This window comes from Hemitrygon akajei, chromosome 3 (assembly GCF_048418815.1).
Source record: "Hemitrygon akajei chromosome 3, sHemAka1.3, whole genome shotgun sequence".
Taxonomy (NCBI): Eukaryota; Metazoa; Chordata; class Chondrichthyes; order Myliobatiformes; family Dasyatidae; genus Hemitrygon; species Hemitrygon akajei.
Genome location: NC_133126.1, coordinates 103,358,713 through 103,372,973, shown reverse-complemented (window position 1 = coordinate 103,372,973; position 14,261 = coordinate 103,358,713). Strand labels below are relative to the sequence as shown.

The window sequence follows — 14,261 nt, the reverse complement described above, 5'->3', positions numbered from 1 at the left end:
GTAGAGGGACTCCGGAGTCCTCGTGCAAGACTCCCAGAAGGTTAATTTGCAATAATGCTGAGGCTTTATAAGACACTAGCCAGACTGCACTTGGAGTATTGTCAACAGTTTTGTGTCCCATATCTCAGAAAGGGTGTATTGTCATTGGAGAGAGTTTAGAGAAGATTCATGAGGATGATTCTGGGAATGAAGGGGTTAACATATGAGGAGCGTTTGGCATCTTTGGGCCTGGACTCACTGGAACTTAGAAGAATGCAGGAGGATCTCATTGAAACTTACTGGATGTTGAAACGAGTAGATAAAGGTGGATATGGAGAGGGTATTTCCTTTGGTGGGGTATCCAGAACTAGAGAGCACAGCCTCAAAATTCAGGGGTGACCTTTTAGAACAGAAGTAAGAGGAATTTTTTTTTAAGCCAAAGAGTCTCTGGAATGCTCTGCCATAGACTGCTGTGAAGGCAAGTCCATTTTGGTATATTCAAAGCAGAAGTTGATGGGTTCTTGATTGGTCTTGGCATCGAGGGCTCTGGTAAGAGGGTAGGATCAGGGAATCACCCATGATGAAATGGCAGAGCAGACTCAATGGGCTGAATGGCCTAATTCTGCTCCTACCGTCTTATTGAATCCCTGCTATCTGCCCCTCCATTTGTCTTTGTATTCTCTGCAAATGTGGTGTAGAGCCATCAATTTCATCATCCAGTTCATTGACATATAACATGAAAAAAGGTCCTAACATTCCCCACTGTGAAATGGCACTGGCAGCCAACTGGAAAAGCCCCTTGGCTTCACAATGTCACCCTTCTGCCAGTCAGCTAATCTATCCATATTGGTACCGTTCCTGTAATATAATGGACTCTTGTTTTCTGTTGTATTTTTGTTTATTTTCCTGTGAATGCCTGCAATAAAATTAATCTCAGGGTATTGTATTCCAGTTAATTGGGCCATCGGTTAATTAGGGCAGGCACTTGCTTTGGACAACTCTTAAAGAACAAAAACTTATTAAGAAAATAGTGGGGTTTCCTTTAACTTATTTGGGACACTGTGCTTCTTAATTGGGACAGGATACTGTTGCCAAACAGTTTCTAACTAGCCTGCATGTATGTGGCTATTAGACACTACACCATGCTTGGAGCAATTAGTTTTTAAATACAGGTGGCTCCTGTTTTTCGAATGTTTGCTTTACAACAGCTCGCTGTTACGAAAAACCTACATTAGTACCTGTTTTCGCAAAGAGGATTTTCGCTTTTCCGAAAAAAAGACGACAGCTTTATACGTGTGTTTACCCCAAGAAAGACTACCATGACTGTGAAGCCTTGTGCGGGCAGTTGTGTGCGCATGCATGTACGTGCATAGGCATGTGCGTGCGCATGCATGTATATGCCGATTTTCTTCTCCAAATCGATTTTGGTTCGCTGTCTTCCCGATTGTGATAAGTGAAACTACACCGTACAAACAATATTTCTTCTTTATATAGCTGTGTCTTTATCATATCATTCCTGCTTTTACTATATGTTCAAGTTATTTTAGGTTTTATGTGCTATTTGGTATGATTTGGTAGGTTATTTTTTGGGTCTGGGAATGCTCAAAAATTTTTCCCATATAAATTAATGGTAATTGCTTCTTCGTTTTACAACATTTTGGCTTACAAACAGTTTCATAGGAGCGCTCTACCTTTGGATAGTGGAGGAAACCTGTAGCGTCATTCGTGTTCAAAAAGCAGTGAAGCAGTGATATTTGTCACTGGTCAGCAAGAAATAATTTGGAACCGCTTTGCTCACAGTGTTTTCAAGCATTCAGGTTTTGAGATGCCTGGAACTGCTAGGAGTGAAAATAAAGCAATTTCACTACTTCAAGTTAGGATCTGTGACGAATTTGAAGGTATTAGCAATAATTTTAAATTTACAATGAAAATGAAGATTTGGAGGATTCAGTCATCAAAAGCATTGTAGGTAGAGAAGCAGCCACAATACTGCTTAGAGTCACTGAGTCACGGACTTTATAAAGTTAGTTGTGGACAAATGTGTCTCCCCCCACAAAATCACTTGGAGTCTTGCCTAACCAAAAGCTCTGGATGAACCAAGAGATCATCAGGCTGCTGAGAGTCAGATTAGTGGTGATCAGGTCAAGTAAAATACTAGAGGTCCAGACATGACCTCTGGCAATTCTGGACTAAACTGGGATCACAAAAGTAATGAAGCATAGGAACACTACAGCACAACACAGGCCCTTTGGCCCACAACGTTATAGAAACATAGAAAACCTATAGCACAATCCAGGCCCTTCAGCCCACAGGGTTATGCGGAACATGTCCCTACCCTAGAAATTACTAGATTTACCTAGAGCCCTCTATTTTTCTAATCTCCAAGTACCTATCCAAAAGTCTCTTAAAAGACCCTATCATATCCACCTCTACCACCTTTGCCGGCAGCCCATTCCACACACATTGTGCCAAACATATACATACCTTAGAAATTACCTAGGGTTACCCATAGCCCTCTATTTTTCTAAGCTCTGTGTACTTATTCAAGAGTCTTTCTTAACAGACCTTATTGCATCCACCTTTACCACCATTGCTGGCGGCCCATTCCATGGACTCGCCACTTTCTGTGTATAAAGAACTTATCCCTGACATCTCCTCTATATCTACTTCCAAGCACCTTAAAACTGTGCCCTCTTATGCTAGAAATTTCAGCACTGGGGAAAAAGCCTCTTGACTATCCACACGATCAATGCCTTTCATCTTGTACACCTCTATCAGGTCATCTCTCCTCCTTTGTCGCTCCAAGGAGAAAAGGCCAAGTTCACTTCTTTCATCACTTTCCCAGTGGGTCAGGAGTTTACATACACTTTGTTAGTATTTGCTGGCATTGCCTTTAAATTGTTTGACTTGGGTCAAACGTTTTGGGTAGTCCTCCACAAGCCTCTCACAGTAAGTCGCTGAAATTTTGTTCCATTCCTCCAGATAGAACTGGTATAACTTGAGTCAGGTTTGTAGGCCTCCTTGCTCGCACACGCTTTTTCAATTCTGCCCACAAATTTTCCATTGGATTGAGGTCAGAAAATGATGTCAAGTCTGGTTTCTCCTTGGGAGCAATTTCCATACGTCTGAAAGTACCACATTCATCTGTACAAACAATATTATGCAAGTATAAACACCATGGGACCACGCAGCTGTCATACCGCTCAGGAAGGAGACGCATTCTGTCTCCTAAAGATGAACATACTTTGGCGCGAAAAGTGCAGATCAATCCCAGAACATCAGCAAAGGACCTTGTGAAGATGCTAGAGGAAACAGGTGGACAAGTATCTATATCCACAGTAAAATGAGTCCTATATGGACATAACCTGAATTGCTGCTCAGCAAGGAAGAGACCACTGCTCCAAAACAGCCATAAAAAGCCAGATTACAGTTTGCAAGTGCACATGGGGACAAAGATCTTACTTTTTGGAGAAATGTCCTCTGGTCTGATGAAACAAAAATTGAACTGTTTGGCCATAATGACCATTGTTATTGTTTGGAGGAAAAAGGGTGAGGTTTGCAAGCTGAAGAACACCATCCCAACCGTGAAGCATGGGGGTGGCAGCATCATGTTGTGGGGGTGCTTTGCTGCAGGAGGGACTAGTGCACTTCACAAAATAGATGGCATCATGAGGAAGGAAAATTATGTGGATATATTGAAGCAACATCTCAAGACATCAGCCAGGAAGTTAAAGCTCGGTTACAAATGGGTCTTCCAAATGGACAATGATCCCTAAGCATTGTGGCAAAGTTGTGGCAAAATTGCTTAAGGACAACAAAGTCAAGGTATTGGAGTGGCCATCACAAATCCCTGACCTCAATCCTGTAGAAAATTTGTGGGTAGAACTGAAAAAGCGTGTGCGAGCAAGGAGGCCTACAAACCTGACTCAGTTACACCAGTTCTGTCTGAAGGAGTGGAACAAAATTTCAGCAGCTTACATGAGAAGCTTGTGGAAGGCTATACAAAACGTTTGACCCAAGTTAAACGATTTAAAGGCAATGCTACCAAATACTAACAAAGTGTATGTAAACTTCTGGGAAAGTTATGAAAGAAATAAAAGCTGAAATAAATCATTCTCTCAACTATTATTCTGACATTTCACATTCTTAAAATAAAGTAGTGTTCCTAACTGACCTAAGACAGGGAATGTTTTCTAGGATTAATTGTCAGGAATTGTGAAAAACTGAGTTTAAATGTATTTGGCTAAGGTGTATATAAACTTCTGACTTCAACTGTAAATGAAGGATGGAAGAAATAAAATCAATTCAATTCATCAGAGAGACTGCCAGGTTCCATGAATTCCCATGTCCTGCATGCACTGTTCAATGGGCAACCAAGACCAAATCTTCTAACCTGTTTCTTTGACCTAAACTTCTTGAGTCAAAGCCTGATGTTCCTGGTCTACTCCCAACAATGTCTGTCACCCTTGCCCCTTCTGTACTTTTATTTAATTCACAGTGCTCTGCCCCTGATGCTGATTGGACCTCTGTAATGTCCGAACGCCCACAAAGCTCACCTTTTATACTAGCTTTGCTGTCCTGCGAGTAACCTCTTTGAAGTGCTTTGCTCCCAGCACTGATTGGACCTCTGGAGTATAATCATGGATAAATCATAAACCTTTTTCCCCTACCACCCTCTTAATGGAAAAAAATCTCCTTCATCCTGGTCTTTGTGCTTCACATCAGTTTCTCCTTTTGACATATTTCTTTCTGGAGTGAAGTTCTTGCTTTCCTTTCTAAAGCTGCTCACCACTTAAGGAAATTATGTCTCAGTTAATTCAAACCTTTTCAGAATAAACCTTGTTTCCAGAATAAAAAACAAATATACTGTATCCTATTCAAAAATGTTTCTTAACTATATCCTTTACATTCATTATCCTTAACTACATCTTCACATTCCTCCTGTAATATTGTGACCACTAGTATTCAGTTCTACCCTAATTGCATTTAATGACTTTGCACGTAAGACAATTTCTTCACATTTCAACTACCACCTGATCTATTACCTTTCAATGAAGTCCCTTACTCCTGTTTTCTGTTAATTGTGTATCCCTTGTCTACCCTTCTCAGACACATTACCTTGCACTTCTCCAGATTGGGTTCTACTTAATTTTCCTTTTTATTCAGACAGTTTATACCTTCATGTAATCTATAATTTTTTCTCATTATCGATCAGATGGCCAGCTTTTTTGTAATGTACATCACCTCACCAAAAGCTAAGGACTTAGTACTGAGCTCTGCAGAATCTCATAAGTGATTCCCTGGCAGCTGTAGTAATAATAACCCATGCCTTGATATCTCACTTCTTACCACTGCATCAATTTATTCTATTTTTGTGACCAGCCTTCATGTGAGAGCTTAATAAAAACCTTAAGACTGTATAAGCAACATCCCATTTAATTAATCCAAACTCTTTCTAAAAAAAAATTGATGCTCAGCATTTCAATGCTATCTGGATGCAGCAATAAATGTGAACTTTGAAGAGGTTTAGATAAAGTTTTTTTTTTAATTGCAGCTTTTGTAATCTTGTAGTTACATTGGTATCTCATAAATCTTTGAGATGCAATTGATAAAAACATTGAGCAGGACCTTCACTGAGTACATTTAAAATTTGATGAGGAAAAATATGAGTATAACCAGCTACAATCAGATGAGTCCCTAGAGAAATATAGAGGTTGTAGGAAAGTACCAAAGAATGAAATTAAGGTTATTTTTTTAAAAGAGAGGTTATGAAATATCTTTGGCAGATAACATTAAGAAGAATGCAAAGTCATTTTGTAAGTATGTTAGGAATAAATTGGTAACTAGGGAAAAGCTGTGACACTTTCAGGGCCAAAGGTGTTATGTGTGTGGAGTGAGTAGCCCCAAATTAATTTGTCCGTATTCTTGACGGCAAAGGAAATTTAGTGTAGTGAGTTCAAGGAGGGGTATGTCTGTCTGGAGCATATCAGTATTAAGAAGGTGGAGCTATGAATGTCTTGAAATATATAATGGTGGGACATCTTTAAATGTGAAATACCCTTAGAGAGTAAGACCATATATTTTGGATATATACCTCAAGAATTATTGAAAAGAGATAAATAATGAATATACTGTTGGTGGCTGGTAAAAAGACTCTTACTAGGTTATCACAGGAGAGCCCAGCTTTGAATACGTGGATGGAAATTACAATGGAGATTTACAAAATGGAGAAGATAACAGCATCTGTTAATCATAAGCTGGAACAATTTGATTCATACTGGGGAAAATGGTTTAACTGCATAATGCCTCATAGGCCTGATTTTATTCTCACAAATCAATGAATCTGTTGTAAAAAAAAAAAATCACTCCCTACTTGTACATAGTTCTTTCCTTTTGCTTGTTTTTTCTTTCCACTCTTTTCTATAAGTGTATACCTCGGATAAATACTTTGTGGAGATTTGTGATATATATGATTATATGATATATATGTACAATGTCTGAAATAGATCTTACGGAAATGTTTGTTTGATGATGAACTTCAATAAAAAAATAAATTAGAAAAAAAGAAATATATAATGGTGGATAAATCCTCAAGGCTAGATAAGATCCACCTTAGATTGCTATGGGGGCAACGAGGGCCCTGATTAATGTTTTTGCAGCTCTGTTAGCCAAAGTGTGGAAGATGGCTAATATTCCTTTATTTGAGAAAGGCATCAGGGATAAGCCAAATAGCTACAAGCCAGTGAGCCTTACATTAGTGATGGGGAAATTATTGACTAAAATTCCATGGGATAAGATTTGGTTATACAATATATTCTAGTTGATTGGGACACATTGGGATCAGTACATTTTGGCCCAATTAAACGGCTGCCCCATTTTGGCTCAAGCAGTTCCAAAGGTTCAAAGGTTTAACTATTTCATTGAAATAGTTAAAAGCATTAAAAAGACAAACAACTGTTTAACTAAGGAACAATTCATGTATTTACATGAAATACAGAGCTAGTTAGAACACCACCAACATTAGTTCCTAATAGTATCAACAGCTCCAGTGTATGCTGCCATGTTCTTTGGTTGATGGTAATTGAACAAAATCAGCAAATAATGGACTGCAGTCACACAGTGCTTTTGTTGATTGCATTCTCCAACTCTTCATTTTCATTGTAACACTCAGGATGATTGTCAATACCTGATTTCTTCATAATTCCTAACTTGTTGAAGTAGTGAAATAATTTCATTTTCACTCAGCTGTTTCTGGCATCACTAAGCTAAGTGCTTGAAACCATGGTGAGCAAAACAGTTCCAAATTGTCTTACTGTTTATTTTGCTCTGTCTATCACTGACAAGAATCACTGCTTTTTGAACACAAACATACGTAACTGTTGCTATTTTAAAACTTCATCTAAGTACAGTGTAGTGTCTAACAGCCACAAAAGATGCTGTTAGAAACTGATCGGCAACGATGTCATGTTCTAATTAAGTGGTATAGTGTCTCAAATACACCAAGGGTATCCTGGATTTTTTCTTGGTTAATATTTGTTCTTTAAAAGTGGTCCAAATTTAAGCAGCCGCTCTGATGAACATAGAACATAGAATAGTGCAGCATAGTACAGGCCCTTTGGCCCACAATGTTGTGCCGACCCTTAAATTCCTCCATATACTTGTCCGGTAGTCCCTTAAATTTCATTAGTGTATCTGCCTCCACCACAGACTTAGGCAGTGAATTCCACGCACCAACCACTCTCTGAGTAAAAAAATCTACCTCTAATATCCCCTTTGAACTTCCCACCCCTTAGCCATGTCCTCTTGTATTGAGCAGTGGTGCCCTGGGGAAGAGGTGCTGCCTGTTCACTCTATCTATTCCTCTTAATATCTTGTATACCTCTCTATCATATCTCCTTGCATCCTCCTTCTCTCCAAAGAGTAAAGCCCTAGCTCCCTTAATCTCTGGTCATAATGCATACTCTCTAACCTAGGCAGCATCCTGGTAAATCTCCTCTGTGCCTTTCCAATGCTTCCGCATCCTTCCTATAGTGAGGCGACCAGAACTGGACACAGTACTCCCAAGTGTGGCCCAACGAGTGTTTTATAGAGCAGTATCATTACCTCATGACTCTTAAACTCTATCCCTCGACTTCTGAAAGCTAACACTCCATAAGCTTTCTTAACTAGCCTATCTTCCTGTGAGGCAACTTTCAGGGATCTGTGGACATGCACCCCCAGATCCTCTGCTCCTCCACACTACCAAGTATCCTGCCATTTACTTTGTACTCTGCTTTGGAGTTTGTCCTTCCAAAGTGTACCACCTTACACTTCTCTGGGTTGAAGTCCATCTGCCACTTCTCAGCCCACTTCTGCATCCTGTCAATGTCCCTCTGCAATCTTCAACAATCCTCTACACTATCCACAACACCAACAACCTTTGTGTCGTCTGCAAACTTGCCAACCCACCCTTCTACCCCCACATCCAGATTGTTAATAAAAATCACGAAAAGTAGAGGTCCCAGAATGGATCCCTGTGGAACACCACTAGTCACAATTCTCCAGTCTGAATGTACTCCCTCCACCACGACCCTCTGCTTTCTGCAGGCAAGCCAGCTCTGAATCCACCTGGTCAAACTACCCTGGAGCCCATGCCTTCTGACTTTCTGAATAAGCCTACTGTGTGGAATGCCTTACTAAAATCCATGTAGTTCACCTCCACTGCACTACCCTCATCTGTATGCCATGGTCACCTCCTCAAATAACTCTAACAGGCTTGTTAGACACTATCTGCCCTTCACAAAGCCTGTCCCTGAGCAGACCATGATTCTCTAAATGCCCATAGATCATATCTCCAAGAATCTTTTCCAGCAGCTTTCCCACCACAGACGGAAGGCTCACTGGTCTATAATTACCCGGACTATCTCTACAACCTTTTTTAACAAGGGGACAACATTCGGCTCCCTCCATTCCCCTGGACAACGAGGACATAAAGATCCTTGTCAGAAGCTCAGCAATCTCTTCTCTCGCCTCGTGGAGCAGCCTGGGGAATATTCCGTCAGGCCCCAGGGACTTATCCGTCCTAATATATTTTAACAAATCCAACACCTCCTCTCCCTTAATATCAACATGCTCCAGAACTTCAACCTCACTCATATTGTCCTCACCGTCATCAAGTTCTCTGTCATTGGTGAATACCGAAGAGAAGTATTCATTGAGGACCTCGCTCACTTCCACAGCCTCCAGGCACATCTTCCCACCCTTATCTCTAGTCGGTCCTATCTTCACTCCTGTCAACCTTTTGTTCTTCACATAATTGAAGAATGCCTTAGGGGTTTCCTTTACCCTTCTCGCCAAGGCCTTCTCATGCCCCCTTCTTGCTCTCCTCAGCCCCTTCTTAAGTTGCTTTCTTGCTACCCTATATTCCTCAATAGCCCCATCTGATCCTTGCTTCCTAAACCTCATGTATGCTGCCTTCTTGCACGTGACTAGATTTTCCACCTCACTTGTCACCCATGGTTTCTTCACCCTACCATTCTTTATCTTCCTCACCGGGACAAATTTATCCCTAACATCCTGCAAGAGTTCCCTAAACATCAACCACATGTCCATAGTACATTTCCCTGCAAAAACATCATCCCAATTCGCAACCGCAAGTTCCAGCCTTATAGCCTCATAATTTGTCCTTCCCCCAATTAAAAATTTTCCTGTCCTCTGATTCTATCCTTTTCCATGATAATTCTAAAGGCCAGGAAGCGGTGGCCACTGTCCCCCAGCTGCTCACCTACTGAGAGATCTGTGACCTGACCCAGTTTGTTACCTAATACGAGATCTAGTATGGCATTCCCCCTAGTCAGCATACTGTGACAGGAATCTGTCCTGGACACTCTGAGCAAACTCTGCCCCGTCTAAACCATTGGAACTAACCAGGTGCCAATCAATATTAGGGAAGTTAAAGTCACCCATGATAACAACCCTGTTATTTTTGCGCCTTTCCAAAATCTGCCTCCCAATCTGCTTCTCGGTATATCTGCTGCTACCAGGGGGCCTATAGAATACTCCCAGTAGAGTAACTGCTCCCTTACTGTGCCTGACTTCCACCCCTACTGACTCAAAAGAGGATCCTGCTACATTACCTACCCTTTCTGTAGCTGTAATAGTATCCCTGACAAGTAATGCCACCCCTCCTCCCCTTTCTATCCCTTTTAAAACACTGAAATACAGGAATATTAAGAATCCATTCCTGCCCTGGTGCCAGCCAAGTTTCTGTAATGGTCACTACATCATAATTCCATGTATGTATCCAAGCTCTCAGTTCATCACCTTATTTCCTGATGCTTCTTGCATTGAAGTACATGCACTTTAGCCCTTCTACCGTACTACCTTTACACCCTTTATTCTGCTTCTCTTTCCTCAAAGCCTCTTTACTTTTTAGATCTGGCTTTACTCGCACTATACTTGCAGTTCTTGCATGACCTTTATCCTCCTCCACCTCACTATCTGCTCTAACACTCTGGTTTCCCTCCCCTGCAAATCTAGTTCAAACCCCCCAGAGCAGCACTAGCAAATCTTTCCGCAAGGATATTAGTTCCCCTCCAGTTCAGGTACAACCTATCCCGTCGGAACAGGTCCCAGCTTCCCTGGAACAAGGCCCAATTGTCCAGAAACATGAAGCCCTCCCTCCTGCACCAACTCCTTAGCCAAGTATTTAGCTGCATTATCTTCCTATTTCTAGCCTCACTAGCACTTGGGACGGGTAGCAATCCTGAGATTGCAACCCTACAGGTCCTGTCCTTCAACTTTGCACTTGACTCCCTAAATTCTCTTTGCAAGACCTCCTCCTCCTTCCTATCCATGTCATTGGTTCTTACATGGACCACGACATCTGGCTGCTCACCCTCCCTCTTGAGAATACGGAGAACTTGATCCGAGATATCGTGAACCCTGGTACCAGGGAGGCAACAGACCATCCAGGATTCTCGATCTCTGCCACAGAACCTTTTATCTGTCCCCCTAACTATTGAATCCCCTACCACTACTGCTCTCCTTATTGCTAGAGACGCAACCACTGCAACCTGTGGCTGGTAGGTCATCCCCATCAACGGTATCCAAGATGGTATACCTATTATTGATGGGAACAGCCACAGTGGTGCTCTGCTTTTCCTGTCTATTCCCCTTCCCTCTCCTGATAGTCACCCAGCTGCCTGTCTCCTGAAACTCCTGTCTATTTCTGCCTCTGCCTCACAAATGATCTGAAGTTCATCCAGTTCCAGCTCCAGTTCCCTAACTCGGTTTGTCAGGAGCTGCAGCTGGATGCACCTTTTACAGATGTAGTCATAAGGGGGCAATTGTGCTCACCCTGATTTCCCACATACTGCAAATGGAGCACCCAACTGCCCTAATTGTTGCCTCCATTACCTACGCTTCTAAGTTAATTAGATTAATTAAAGGAGCTTACCCGGCCTTACCTCACTGGGAGCAAGCTCGACCTCAGCCTCTGGAGCCAAAGCCTTCCTACTCTGTCTCTCACTACTCCGCCTGCTCCGTTAATCTGCTCGCTTTTTAAACTCTCCTGCTGTCTCACAGGCCGACCTTCACGTGCTTGCACAGTTGTGCCCCATTGAAACTGCTGAATTAACTGATGACACAATGAACCAGAATTCACTATTTAGAAAGGTAGGGATTGACAATGGACCCTCGGTTATTAAAGTTAAGGCTCCATGGCATGAAAACATTTGGGAACTAGTCTAGGGAGAGTTAACATGGCTATATGAGGGAAAAATCCTGTTGTGCTAATTTGATTGAGTTTAGTCAGATATTTGACAAGCTCTTATATGATAGGCTTGTCCAGAAGGTATATGGTATCTACGGAAAGATGGTTGATTAGATCCAAAGTTGGCTTTGCAATGGATGGCGGCAGGTAGCAGTGGACGATGTTTTACAGATTGGAAGTATGACTAATGATGTACTACATCAATTAAGAACGCATATGCTGATTTCTCTTTCTCCAATCAAATGACCCCCTTATCATTGACTTTTTGTGATCCTCACAGCTTCATTCCACCTCTTTCATTTTTTTGACTTGTTCTTTCTAAGTATTGAATACCTCATCCTTGGTCACCCTTCTGGCACATCTCAATATATCAGTATGCTTAAATACACTACTATTCATCTGCCTTTTATTCAAATGCAGTGCATTTTGGCACAGGATATTTTTGTAATATTGATGGTCCTCTGTTTCTTTTCTGCATTATGGTCCTCTTAAGTTTGTTTGCCATAAGCCATAGAGGGCCGGCTGGTGGTGTAGTGGCATCAGCACTGGACTTCAAGGCAGATGGTTCTGAGTTCAAACCCAGCCGGGTCTCAACCTGGGCAGCGGCAGTACCTGCGCAGAAGAAAGACCTGGCAATCTACTTGCGTATCTTGCCATGCAATCCTATGGTCCATGAGGTCACGAAGAGTTGGACTCAACTTTACGACTGAAGAAAAACAAAAGCCATATGGCCCATCAAATCAACTCTGCCATTCCATCATAGCTGATTTATTATCTTTCTCATTCCCATTCTCCTTCCTTCTCCCTATAACCTTTGATGTCCTTACTAAAGAAGAACCTATTCTATTGAGGCTGTGGCCCCTATTCCTAAACTTCCTCACTATAGAAAACATCCTCTCCACATCCACTCTATTTAGGCCTTTCAATATTCGATAAGTTTCAGTAAGATCCCCACTTCATTCTTCTAAATTCCGGCAGCTACAGGGCCAGAGCTATTAAATGTTTCTCAACCCTTTTATTTCCAGGATCATTCTCGTGAACCTCCTCCTTTCTTGTAGTACCATGGACTCTTATCTTTTTAAGCAGCCTCGTGTGTGTCACCTTGCCAAGGAATTCTGAAAATTCAAGTAAATAATATCCACTGGCTCTCTGGCTATTTGCCTGTTTTCTTAAAGAACTCAAACAGATTTGTCCAGTAAGATTTCTCATGCTAACTTTAGTCTTTTTTATCATGTTCCTTCAATTACCTCAACCTCATCCTTAATGGATTTCAACATCTTCCTAGCCACGGACGTCAGGCTAACTAGCCTATACTTTTCTGTCCTTTGCCTCCCTTCCCCCTTAGAGTGGAGTGACATTTTCAATTTTCCAGACACTGGAACCGTTCCAGAGTCTAGTGATTCTTGAAAGAGTGCACCTAATTCATCTCAATCTATTCAGACATCTAGGAACCCTGGGGTGTAATCCACCTGGTCCAGGTGACTTATCTACCTTCAAATCCTGTAGCTTCCCAAACGCATTTTCCTTAGGAATAGCACTTCTGCTCCCTAGCGCTCTCAAATTTCTGACATACTGCTGGTTGTCTTCCACAGTGAAGACTGATGCAAAATACTTAGAGTTCGTTTGCCTTTTCTTTGTTCACTATTACTACCTCTCCAGTGTCATTTTCCAGCCATCCAATATCCATTATCAGCTCTCTTTTACTCTTGTATATCTGAAAAATACTTTTGACATCCTGTTTTATTGGCTAGCTCACCGTCAGTCTGATTCATCACCCTTCTCCGGAAGTTAAGTTCTATCCCTTTCTAAACTTTTTCTCTTTAATTATTCTGAAGACTCTCTTAACTTCTTCTGCACTTTCCTTCCCTTTTACTTTATTCTCACTTTTCCGAACTACTGAACCTACTATTTAGTTTAAAGACACTCTTCAACCAGTCCCACTACATACCATGGAGTGTAGCAGTTAGCGTGGCACTATTACAGCTCAGGTCATTGGAATTAGGCGTCCTCTGAAAGCAAGTTTGTAAGTTCTTTCCCATGTGTGCTTCTTAACTCAACCTCTTGAGCCAGAGCCTGAAACTAGCCACTAACTAGCAAACGCAAACACGAGGAAATCTGCAGATGCTGGAAATTCAAGCAACACATACGAAATGCTGGCGGAACGCAACAGGTCAGGGAGCAACTATAGGAAAAAGTACAGTTGACGTATCGGGCCAAGACCCTTCGCCAGTCCTGACAAAGAGTCTCGGCCCGATACGTCGACTGTACTTCTTCCTACAGATGCTGCCTGACCTCCTGCATTCCACCAGCATTTTGTGTGTGTGCCTAACTAGCAAACACTATCCCCACAAACAATGACTGTTCTGCTTAATCCTAACTTTAATTGAACTTTGCCAATTGTCTAGTAGATCACTATAATTGAAGAGGGTATGCTTACTCCAGGTATATTTCTTTCAGATGGATCTTTGTATTGTTGATCATTGATCACTCTGGAATTCATTTCAGATTGTTTAGGAGGTGACTGTATGAG

At 41.6% G+C, this 14,261-nt stretch overlaps 1 protein-coding gene across 3 annotated transcripts in view; it reads left to right on the top strand.

Annotated features, from left to right (window-relative positions):
* rtf1 (RTF1 homolog, Paf1/RNA polymerase II complex component) overlaps positions 1-14,261 on the top strand; it is a 207,508-nt gene that overhangs the window by 19,105 nt on the left and 174,142 nt on the right. The gene's annotated exons all lie outside the window — the stretch shown is intronic.